Here is a 12,830-nt window from a genome sequence, read left to right on the forward strand (position 1 = left end):
ATTATTTTGATAAATGGAATTTCGGAAAATTAAATTTTAAAAATTAGAAAATTGGGACTTCGAGAATGGAATTTTGAAAAATTAAACTTAAAAAATAAAATTTTGGAAGATTATTTTGAAAATAGAAATTTTTGGAAAATTGGAATTTTGGAAAAATATTTTTTTAAAAATCGAAACGTGAAGATCGGAGTTTTGAAAATTATATTTTGACGCACGAGAATAAAAAAAAAATGAAAATTTTTTTTATAAAAAAAGGATAGTTCGTAGTAGGTGGGATTCGCATGCCAATGGTGGTCACGCAAAGTGTAGGCCTGGGATTGAACATCTTATAACATAATAATGATAATAATAATAATAATAATAATAATAATAATAGATCGATCTCAACCTTACATACTTTAATATTATTTACACATGAAGTATTGAAAACTGACAACTGGAATATTAGAACATAAGAAAATTAATTAAGGGAAACTAACCCTAAAATTATTAAGAATATATACTAACATGAGACATTAAAATAAATTGACAACTAGGGATATTAAAAACCTAAATTAATGAGGAACAACCAAACTAATGCTAGAGATAATAAAAAAACATGAAATAATTTTGGTTCAATTAGAATGAATAATTGGAAAATAATAAAAACTAACATCTAAGGATATTCAAATCCCAAACTAATAAGAAGCAAATAAAAACTAAAACCTTAAGATTTAAAGAAAATTATTGACCAACAATGGATCAACTGAAATATAGATTAATAATTCAAAGAGCAATATGTATCAACATGGATCAACCCAAACCAAAAATTCAAGAAGTAATATATACTAACATGAGTTATTAAAATCAACAATTAAAAACTCCTAGGTATATACAAATTATCATAGGCCATCAAATTAAAAACTAAAAAAATTCAAAGGACTACGAAGAATTAACATGGATCAACCAAAAATAATAACTAATAATTTTAATGACAATGCAAATTAACCCGGATCGATAAAAAATAAGAATAAAAATTGAAGGAGCATTATAAATTAACGTAGATATTTAAAAATTAACAACAAATGATTTTATGAAAATGAAAAAAATAAAAATACTAATAATAATAATAATAATATTGAAATAAAATAAAAATAAACAAACAACATTTCACGAATATTATAAAGCTACATGGATATTAGTTTTCATTTGTTTCATTTTAAATTTAAAACAATACAAACCAAAACACCATGACCGACCACTTCCACTTTGATTTTTAATTAAATGAAACAAACCACTAACATACTTGAAACATCTCATGGCTGGCCATATATTGTATTCTCCTTGATTTATCAATTTAAGAAAAAATAGAAAACATCAATGCACTACAACTCATGCACACGGCCAAACAATCATATTCCTTTGATTTATTTAAGATTTAAAAACCTAAAACATCAAAGCACTAACTCATGCACACAACCACATATTTATATTTCTTTGATTTATTCAAAATTTAAAAACCTAAAACATCAAAGCACTAACTCATGCATGCAGCCACACATTTATATTCCTTTGATTTATTCAAAATTTTAAAACCTAAAACATCAAAGCACTAACTCATGCATGCAGCACACGTTTATAATCCTTTGATTTATTCAAAATTTAAAAACCTAAAACATCAAAGAACTAACAACTCCATTAACTGGTTGTACACTACCTCCAATTCATATATTGATTTGTAAAATTCAAAGCAAGCATTACATCATCTCACAACCGACATATATTTTCAATCCATTTCATTGATTTAAAAAGGAAAAAAAAAAACAAATAACATCAAAGCTTTGCTAACCTCAACACAGTCATGAAAACATGCACTAAAGTGGCTGAAATTCCTCCAAAAATCAAGCATCAAAACCACACCAATGTGGCAAAATGGAGCAGCACGTCTGCAACTTGTTTCTCCACAGAATTTATTCACTAACACACGACCATTATATGTGTGATTCTCCACACAAATTCAGCCATGGAGATTTGATAGAAAGAATCTCTACGCATCCATGAATCCTTCATTCATTCACCATAAAAAAATGTAATAACCAAAACCACTACACATTCATGAATTTTTTATGGAGTCTCATAAAAAATACTCCATTCACCACCACAAAACTAACAACCACAATGTTCCATAATTCAGTTGTGAGAAGAACACTCTATACATGACCACCATATCCCCATTGTTTCATTTTTAAAAAGCATTAAATATCAAAGCCACTAGCATGATCTCCACTCAAACACCAACACGACATGAATTTCAGCCACATAATAACCAATTACACTTGTATTTATTTTCTCCATTAGCGCAGCAAAGCGGGTTCACATGAAAGTGGTTGTATTCTCTTTTAGATCTCCACATGAAAACAATTGCATCCTCCATTAAAATATTAACTCAATGTGCCGCCAATTTCAGCCATAAAAAAATAAAAAATCTACTAACCTACATGCATGGTTTCTAGTAAATCAACATTGTTGAATCATTCTATTTCTCTATCGCATTCAAACACGAGAACATGCGGCTGCCACTTTCCAAAAAATCATTCCCTCATTAACAGAAAGTATTTCCACCAAAATCATCCAAACACACTCATACCCGAGGCATTGTATCCGGAAAAAACACATGGTGGTAAACCACCTGATGCACACTCTGGAATTGACAAATAAACATCCAAGAATAGCATGCAATGAATGAGGAATAGGGTAATAACTAAAATGAATAAGATATCTGCAATAGTCATACCTCAAGGTGCTTCTTTGATTCTACTCCTCCTCAGTTTTGCTTCTTTCTTGTTTTACTTCTCAAAACCCACTTTACCAGAACCTCTCTTTCTACCCAAAAAGATCAGAAAATCTCTTCCCCATGTCAGTCATTTATTCCTTCCTGTGTTGTCTCTCTTTGCCTTTCTCCCACTCTCGTCTCTCTATTTTTCTCCTCTTTTTTTTTTCTTTTTTTTTTTCTCTGTTTTTTCCTTCTTTAAATGTGAATGCTTTTTTCTTCAAAACCCTTTCCTCTCCCTTTCCAGACTTCCCCCTTAAGACTTCCCTTACAGCTTCCCATGTAGCTCCAATTTCCCACAGCCTCTTTGGGAAACACCCTCCTCCTCCCCACTTTTCCTTTCTCTCCAAGAAATCTCTTTTTCTACTCTTCCTTTCTTTGTTTTAAAAATAACAACTTTTAATCCCCATGCTTCTTGCTAGCTTCCTAAGTATCAATTTTGACTTTTAATTTTTTCCATAAAATATTTTTTTTTCCTTCTTCTTCTTCTTCTTCTTATGTAGTCCACTGACTCTCCTTTTCTATTATTTATTTATTTTTTTATATAATAAAAACAAAGTAAATAAGGTAATAAAAAAACATAATACAATAAAAAAAAAAAATGAAAACAAAATGACACAGTAAAAGCATAATATAACTAAATAGTAATGGTACTAAGAATAACAAAGGTAATGATAAAAAAAATAATGATTATAATAATAATAAGGATAATAATAATAATAATATTGATAATAATAAAAACAACTAATAATATTGGTACTAATAATAATAATAATATAAGATCCCTAGTCACTTGCAATTTTCTGAAAATAAATAAGTGGATCAATGAACAAATAAAGCAGGAAAAAATAAATAAATACCACACACACATAACAATAATATAAATATTAAACTAAAACACAAATGAAAAAAATAAGATAAAATGAAAATAAAAATAGAACATCAAGATGATACAATTAAACATCGAAAACTTATCTTAGGCAATCCAAATAAAATAATAAAGAATTATCAAGCTAAATACTCACCTAGTCTCAAAAATTCATCAATCAAGAAACTAATCTTAGAGAATTAAGCTTACAAATAATAATAATAATAATAATAATAAAATCTAAGTGACCTGGGTGACCTAAATGGAAAGTGCCCAGGTGAATTAGGTGGAAACTAAACCAAGGAGGTGTCCAAGTGATAAAGAAAACATGCTAAGTGACTTAGGAGTGTACCTACCAAGCCAAGTGTATCTAAATGGGCCTATGGTGCAAAAGTGGGGCCTAAGGTGGTGCCCAATGGGTCATCAGAGAATTATTATAAAGTATCAAACGGACACGTAATAGAACATGTGCTAGTAGGACAAAATAGAGGGTCTACAAATATGCCCCTCTTCGATAGAGATCATGAGTGTAAGGAATATGAGGGGAAACACGAGTAATGAGTGGAACGAAATAAACTATACCGAAGAACTAAGAAAGACCAGAAATTTTGTCTTAGCACATGATGCAATAAATCCCAAGATAAACCATATGCAAGGAAAGAAATACCCTGAGTAAGAGGTTTGTAGAAAATGGTGGCTCTGAACGCCTATGAAAGTGGTGGTGGCTCTAAACGCCTAGGTAAATAATTGTGGCTCTGAACGCCTATGAAAGTGGTGGCTCTGAACGCCTATGAAAATTGTGGTGGCTCTGAACGCCTACGAAAATGGTGGCTCTAAACGCCTATGAAAGTGGTGCTCTGAATGCCTATGTAAATAATGGTGGCTCTGAATGCCTATGAAAGTGGTGGCTCTGAACGCCTACGAAAATGGTGGTGGCTCTGAACGCCTACGAAAATGGTGGCTCTGAACGCCTATGAAAATGGTGGCTCTGAAAGCCTACGCAAATAATGGTGGCTCTGAACGCCTACGAAAGTGGTGGCTCTGAACGCCTATGTAAATAATTGTGGCTCTGAATGCCTATGAAAGTGGTGGCTCTAAACGCCTATGAAAATGGTGGCTCTGAACGCCTATGAAAATGGTGGTGGCTCTGAACGCCTACGAAAATGGTGGCTCTGAACGCCTATGAAAATGGTGGTGGCTCTGAACGCCTATGAAAGTGGTGGCTCTGAACGCCTATGAAAGTGGTGGCTCTGAACGCCTATGAAAATGGTGGTGGCTCTGAACGCCTACGAAAATGGTGTCTCTGAACGCCTATGAAAGTGGTGGCTCTGAACGCCTATGAAAATGGTGGTGGCTCTGAACGCCTACGAAAATGGTGGCTCTGAACGCCTATGAAAGTGGTGGCTCTGAATGCCTATGTAAATAATGGTGGCTCTGAACGCCTATGAAAGTGGTGGCTCTGAACGCCTACGAAAATGGTGGTGGCTCTGACCGCCTACGAAAATGGTGGCTCTAAACGCCTATGAAAATGGTGGCTCTGAAAGCCTATGTAAATAATGGTGGCTCTGAATGCCTACGAAAGTGGTGGCTCTGAACGCCTATGTAAATAATTGTGGCTGTGAACGCCTATGAAAGTGGTGGCTCTGAACGCCTATGAAAATGGTGGCTCTGAACGCCTATGAAAATGGTGGTGGCTCTGAACGCCTATGAAAGTGATGGCTCTGAACGCCTATGAAAGTGATGGCTCTGAATGCCTATGAAAATGATGGCTTTGAACGCCTATGAAGGTGGTGAAGAAAATTGGATAACTTCTACATAGGGGATATGCCCCAGTATGATGACTTATACAAAAATCAAAACCTAAGCTTGATAATCTCAAAGAAGGGGTATGCTCCAGTATCACGGTTGCATCAAGCTGCTAAAATGTCCAATGAAACAAGCAGTTGCAAACATCGTAATGAGAAAGAAGCAACACCTCTTGACAAAGGCCTCGAGAAGTATAAGCATAAATTTCTTCATATTTCAAATAAATTCCTTGTCAACTGATCTCAAAGATAAAGCTCAACAAATGCACATCATAATTTGACAAAAGAATGACTATGGCAAAAACAAATCATCTCATAAACTCTTGACAAGAGAGTCCATTGATACTTTCTGGGTGAAATCGGATGGGGTCCATCTCAGTCTCAAGCAATGTCGTATGTAGCCAATCACAATATCACAAATTATAAAACTGAAGAATGTGCTCATATAAGGAGATAAACTGGCTACGAAAGCAAAAACTGATCATAGAGACATCAATCCCCCGTGTAGAATAGAGAATCATAAATACAAAGCACAAAGTCGTCCATCTCATCAAAGCGAGAAATATGCTCCAGTGTAACAGATGATCCTCACGTGAAGTAAGTAATTAATACAGACCATCCGCCCATGCATTACTACTCCAATCAGTTCACCTCAACAAGAGAGGGATACGCCCCAGTTATGGCATTTGATGATCAAGTCTCAAAATAATCGAACAACATTGATTATCCTCTTTATGCACCCAACATTCAAACAAATCTTAGCATCCCAAGAGAAAAATAACACACTCATATGATGATAACCCAAGGTACTGGGCCAAGGTGTACCAGAGTAGATGCGTAGCATATGACAAGGGTCTATCATTACCAGTCAAGCATATCTACAAATCATGGATGTGGGAGTCGTACAAACCAATCACAACTAGGAAAAACCCATGATGAGGGTAATATGCCCCAGTATAGGCATCTGGTGTGTCAAAGAAATGGGACTGATATCGCCAGCTAAATACTATCTTCATACTCAGGTTCTGCCAAACATCATCAGACTAAGCATAAGAGGAACCAAATGTCACTCGAAGCATCTTCCATAAGGAAAAGCATAGCAATACCCATATTTCAACCAATTGTTAAGACTTTCCCAACTGGTGACTGTCAAAGATAACGTTTAATCTCATGGCCTCAAGGTGGTCTTACGACACGGACTGTAATATAGGCTTAGGGTAATAAGGTAAAAGAAATGAAAGGAAACTCGGCTCAAGTATCCAATGATCAAACCCAATACCCTCATGTGTGAGATGTGATGTGTAGGGTAATCTCGTGAGCCAACTAACTCGATAACAAACAATGGAAGTGTCAATGACGAACTATAAGAGAAAAGGAAGTGGTTAGGTCTTCAATGCGATATGTAATGGATATGAAGAGGCTAATAAAACAAAGACATGTATCAATGTAAGAAAGGAATAAATATGGAATAATCACCACGAAAATAGATGATCGAAAATGAATGAGAGAAGCGAGAAGGTATAGAGGATGATGACCAACTCATATTAGTGCAACCAAGGAAAATCATATCACCAAAGATGGAATGGTAGTGAAGACAGTGATCCGGAAATCCAAGTGATAGGTTACCCAATGCTCACACCCAATGTATACCAATCTTGATCCATGAAGCGAAGGATCTCACAAAACTCTCACCAAACTATTGTTACTCAGAAAACATGAGTAACGCAAGGAACGAGATGCTCTCGAAAAGGCTCACATACGAGCTCAATGATAGATAACTCAATGAACAACCCTCAAACATCAATGGATGCCCAGTGGAATATGCTACCATAAACAAACTTATTGTCACAACTTGTTTTTTTTTTTTTGCTTGTTCTTTTTTTTTTTTTTTTTTTTTTTTTTTTGCTTTTTGTGAACACTAGTATCAATAAACTGAAACCCCACTGAGCAAAGAATAAAAATGAATAAACTCTCTCCAATCCTCAATGAAAATATGAATCATACACAAACCCCCAAAAGTATGTCGACTCCAATCACTGACATGTATATAAAACCCCCACCCTAAGGTCACCTCTCAAGCTAAGGTATCCAGATCAAAGTCAACAAATGGAATGAAGGGTGTGACATGGCTACCTTGATGCACCAAAAAATGTGAAAATTCATCAACTAGAGAAAATAAAGAGAATGAGACGAAGCAAGGAAAGACAAAACACGAAAGTAGATGGAAAATGAACAATAATGAAACATAATAGAAGTAGAATAGTAAAGGATGATGACAAGAAAAATGAAAATAGATCAAAGAGTTGAAACTCACGAGACTATCCAAGTAAAACATTCATACACAACCAAGGGCCCCTACCCAAGTGATGAAAGGTAAGCAGAGCTATAAGAATGAAAGGCTTTAATGTACTTGTGGGGCTTAAGGGGCTAGCAACGGGATGTATGTGAAATGGGTGCGATAAGGTATAAGGCTAATCGAAATGATGGCCACCCATCCTTTAACCATGATCTTAAACATAATACTTCTTCAGTTGATCCACATTGGTTGGCTCAAAAAATTGGTTTCCATCTAGGTTAGTCAACCATGCAGCCCCTTCTGGAGTCAGCTCTCGAATAACATAAGGTCCACTCCAATTAGGTCTGAACTTCCCCCTAAGGTCTCCAATCAAACCTCTGAGCATTCTCAAAACCAAATCCTCCTTATGTAATGGTCTAGGCTTGACCCTTTTCCTGAAGGCACGAGCCATCTTTCTCTGATAGGCCTGAACATGATCTGCTGCTCTCAATCTTCTCTCATCTAAAAGGTTAAGCTGATCAAATCGAGCCTGGGCCCACTCTGTCTCTGAAATCTGCTGCTTGAGAGCCACTCTTAAAGAACCCATCTCTATCTCGATTGGCAAAACAACCTCCATACCATACACCAAGGAGTAAGGTGTAGCTTCTGTAGGAGTGCGAAAAGAAGTACGATATGCCCATAAGGCAAAAGGAAGCTTCTCTGACCAATCTCGAGAAGTCTCAACAATCTTTCTCAGAATTCTCTTAATGTTCTTATTTGCAGCCTCTACGACTCCATTAGTTTGTGGCCTGTATGCAGACGATCTGTGGTGTTGGATGCCATACTTCTGTAACAAAGTTTCGACTTCAGCTCTAAAGTGTGTACCCCTATCTGAAATCAACTCGTGTGGAACACCGTAGCGACAAATGATGTGTGACCTGATGAAACTGGCAACTCTAGTAGATGTCAACTTCGCATATGATGCAGCTTCCACCCACTTGGTAAAATAATCAATGGCTACTAAGATGAACTCATGGCCATTGGAAGATTTCGGCGAGATCTTTCCTATGATATCAATACCCCATACTGAGAATGGCCATGGTGATGTCAAAGCATGTAACTCTGAGGGTGGTACATGAATAAGATTCCCATGCATCTGACACTCTGGGCATCTTTGAACAAACTGGCAACAATTTGTCTCCATGGTCAACCAGAAATAGCCAGCCCTCATGATCTTACGGGTTAACATGCGTCTACCCATATGAGGACCACAAACTCCTGCATGAACCTCTCTCATCACTCGATCTGAAGAGGCTCGATCCAAACATAATAGTAATATCCCATCAACTGATCATCTGTATAAGGTCTCTCCACATATCACAAATCTAGTGGCTAACTGCCTCAATGCTCTCCGATCCTTAGCTGTCGCAGCTTCAGGGCATGTGCCAGATCTAAGAAACTGATGAATGTCATGAAACCATGGTAGGTCATCTTGGACCTCTGTCTCATCAATCAAATGACAATATGCGGACGCAGATCTAGTCTCAATCAGCAAGGGACGAACTACCACATTAATTGGAATATAAACTGTAGAAGCTAGGGTAGCCAAAGCATCAGCAAACTGATTATGTGCTCTATTGAGATGAATGTATTTCAACTCTTCAAATTTCTCAATCAATAACTCCAAGTAGGCATGGTATGGCTTCAACTTCGCGTCACTGGTCTTCCAGTCACCTCGAACCTGTCTAAGCACTAGATTGGAATCACCAAGTACATCCATCTGTGTGATGCCAAGCTCTAATGCAGTATCTAAACCGAGGATACATGCCTCGTACTCAACAATATTATTTGTGGTAGGATGGTAATCAAGAAATGTTAAACGAACAGATCTCGGGATGTGATCACCCTGGGGAGATACCAACAAAACACCTATCCCATACCCTGAATGATTAGCTGCTCCATCGAAGTACATGTGCCATCCTGATAACCTAATCATAGCGACAAACTCCTCATCTGGAAAATCATCATCAATTGGCCTACTCTCGATTGTTGGTAAGGACGCTAAATGATCCGCAACAACGCTTCCCTTAATAGATTTCTGAGAGACGTAATGAATGTCAAATTCTATAAAAAGCACTAACCATCTCATCAGTCTACCAGCCAAAGCAGGTCTATCAAACAAGTATCTCAATGGATCAAGACGGGAAATCAAGTGCACTGAATACTCTGTCATGTAATGTCTCAACCTCCTAGTAGCCCATACTAGCGCTAAGCAAAAGCGCTCAATCATAACATATCTCATCTCATATTCCAGCATCCTCTTACTCAGATAGTAGATAGCTCGCTCCTGTCCTGAGTCATCCAACTGAGCTAGCATACACCCCAAGGCCATGTCTGAAACTGACAGATATAAAAGAAGTGGACGCCTTGGCATGGGAGGCACTAAAACAGGAGGAGAAAGCAAATGCTCCTTAATCCTCTCGAACGCAAGTTGACAATCATCATTCCAAACTGTAGGCTGGTTCTTTCTTAATAGATGAAAAATGGGCTCACATATGTCTGTCAATCTGGCTATGAATCGACTGATGTACTGTAACCTACCTAGAAAACCCCTAATCTCTTTCTCAGTCCTTGGCACAGGCATGTCAAGTATGGCTTTGATCTTATCTGGGTCAACCTCTATGCCTCGCTCACTGACCATATGCCCTAACAATTTCCCAGAAGTTATTCCAAAAGTGCACTTATTGGGATTTAGCCTCAATCTGAATTTTCGAATCCTCTAAAAAATCTCTCTAGAGCCACTAGGTGATTTTCCCTACCTCGGGATTTCACAATCATATCATCGACATACACCTTAACATCCCTATTCATCATGTCATGAAATAAAGTAGTGGCGGCTCGCTGATAAGTGGCTCCGACATTCTTCAACCCAAATGGCATAACCTTGTAACAGTAAGTACCCCACTCAGTAATAAAGGTTGTCTTTTCCATATCCTCTGAAGCCATCAAAATCTTATTATACCCTGAAAATCCATCCATGAAGGACAACATCGAATGGCATGCAGTGCCATCAACCAACAGATCAATGTGTGGGAGAGGAAAGTCATCTTTAGGGCTGGCTTTATTAAGGTCTTTGAAATCAACACTAACCCTGACTTTGCCGTCCTTTTTTGGAACAGGGACAACGTTAGACAACCACTCTGGATACTCAACCACTGATATAAATCCAACACTGAGTTATTTTTGAATCTCCTCTTTCACCTACAGACTCCAACGTGGGTGTAATCGCCTCAATTTCTGCTTAACTGGTCTGACATGTGGTAGGATGGGCAGATGATGCTGAACTATAGAGGGATCAAGGCCTGGCATGTCCTCATATGACCACGCAAAGACATCCAAGTATGATATGAGTAAATGAATAAGTCTATTTCTTTCATCTGTGGATAGGGGTAAACCAATCTTCAGTTCTCTAGGCTGATCATTTGTGCCAAAATCAACAATCTCAACATCCCCTATAGCGAGTGAAACTCTCTCATCTATGGGATCAGAGTCGTGATCAAAAGAGTCTCTACCTGAATCGGGCTGTGCAATTTCATCATTTATATCAAATATATGTGAAGTGAGTGAATAAGGTGCAAATAACGAAACATCATCACAAGAGACAAACGAATACTCGTAAATGCTCAAATCCATAACTGAATCATCAGAAACATAGTCAAAGCGGGTGACAAATCCCGATAGAATGTCAAATGAAAGAGGTGGGCCCATAGAGTCGGACGCTCCCTCAATTGGGCCAATAGTGCCCTCATACATATCAATAGTAGGAATAACAAAAGCAGAAAGATCAGGAGCAGGAACAGTCTGATCCTCCTCAGCAATCTCGATGACAGATACTCCAAAAAGCTCCAATGGTGAGAAAGGCTCACGCTGAACCATATCAAGGAACTGACTGATACCCAACATGTCCATCTCATCATGATACTCATCATGAGGAACTACTTCATCAGTCATATCTTCGGGCTCAATGATTACCCCATAATCAGTAGTCTCATCTAGGAAACACAAGGAGAATAAGCTGGCTCAATCCGGAGATGGTGGAATGATCATCACAGAAGCTGACATGTCAGGGGTCTCATCACCCAGCTGCATTTGATGAAACATATGCTGAAGCTCACCCACTGCACTATCATCAACACCTATCTCCTCAACACGAGGCAGAACCTCTGATCCCTTAACAAAGTAATCGGCCAAACTGAAGGTGTAAGGGCGAACAAGATAATCAAATGGGATGCCATACAAACGAGCCCTCACCCTGTCCCTACGTAGTCATGCCATATAACAAACATCATCCTCTGAAGGGGTGAATCCAAGTCCATAAGGAGTTTCATGATCAATAGAAGTCACAAACTCACTAGATCCATGTTGGCGTCGTCCTAACCTAAAACCAAGTAGAAATGACATGCCTCTCATCATATCAGGAACAAGGGTACTACTATGCTATTCAAATGACATGGCCACGAAATCTCTACAAAAATCCTGAATCTCAAGGGTTTGTACCTCATCAAATGTGAATCCTGTCAGAAAAAAATCATCATCACTATGACTGGTCTGTAATACTGGCTCAGAGGATGAAATCATGTCTCTAGTAGACTGCATTGTAATAACCTGTCCGTCATGAATAAACTTCACCTTCTGATGAAGAGAAGATGGAATAGCTCCAGCCTGGTGAATCCAAGGTCAGCCCAAAAGCAAGTTAAAGGAAGTAGGAATCCTCAAAACCTGGAATAATATAGAGAATGTGGTCGGGCCAATCAACAAATCTATAGTCAAGGTGCCCATGACCTTTCTTTGAGTGCTGTCATAAGCCCTCATTGTCTGTGTGGAGGGACAAAAATCTGAGGGTGCAAAGTCGAGGGCTATAGCAGTGGCTAATGGGTAAACATTCAGGGCAGAGCCATTGTCCAACAAGACGGATGAGACTCTATGGCCTGAACAAACAACTGTAATATAGAGAGGGCGAGTATGGTCAGAACCCTCCGGTGGTAGATCATCAGCAAAAAACACAATGCAAGT

Source organism: Vitis riparia, unplaced genomic scaffold (genome assembly GCF_004353265.1).
Source record: "Vitis riparia cultivar Riparia Gloire de Montpellier isolate 1030 unplaced genomic scaffold, EGFV_Vit.rip_1.0 scaffold566_pilon_pilon, whole genome shotgun sequence".
Classification (NCBI taxonomy): domain Eukaryota; kingdom Viridiplantae; phylum Streptophyta; class Magnoliopsida; order Vitales; family Vitaceae; genus Vitis; species Vitis riparia.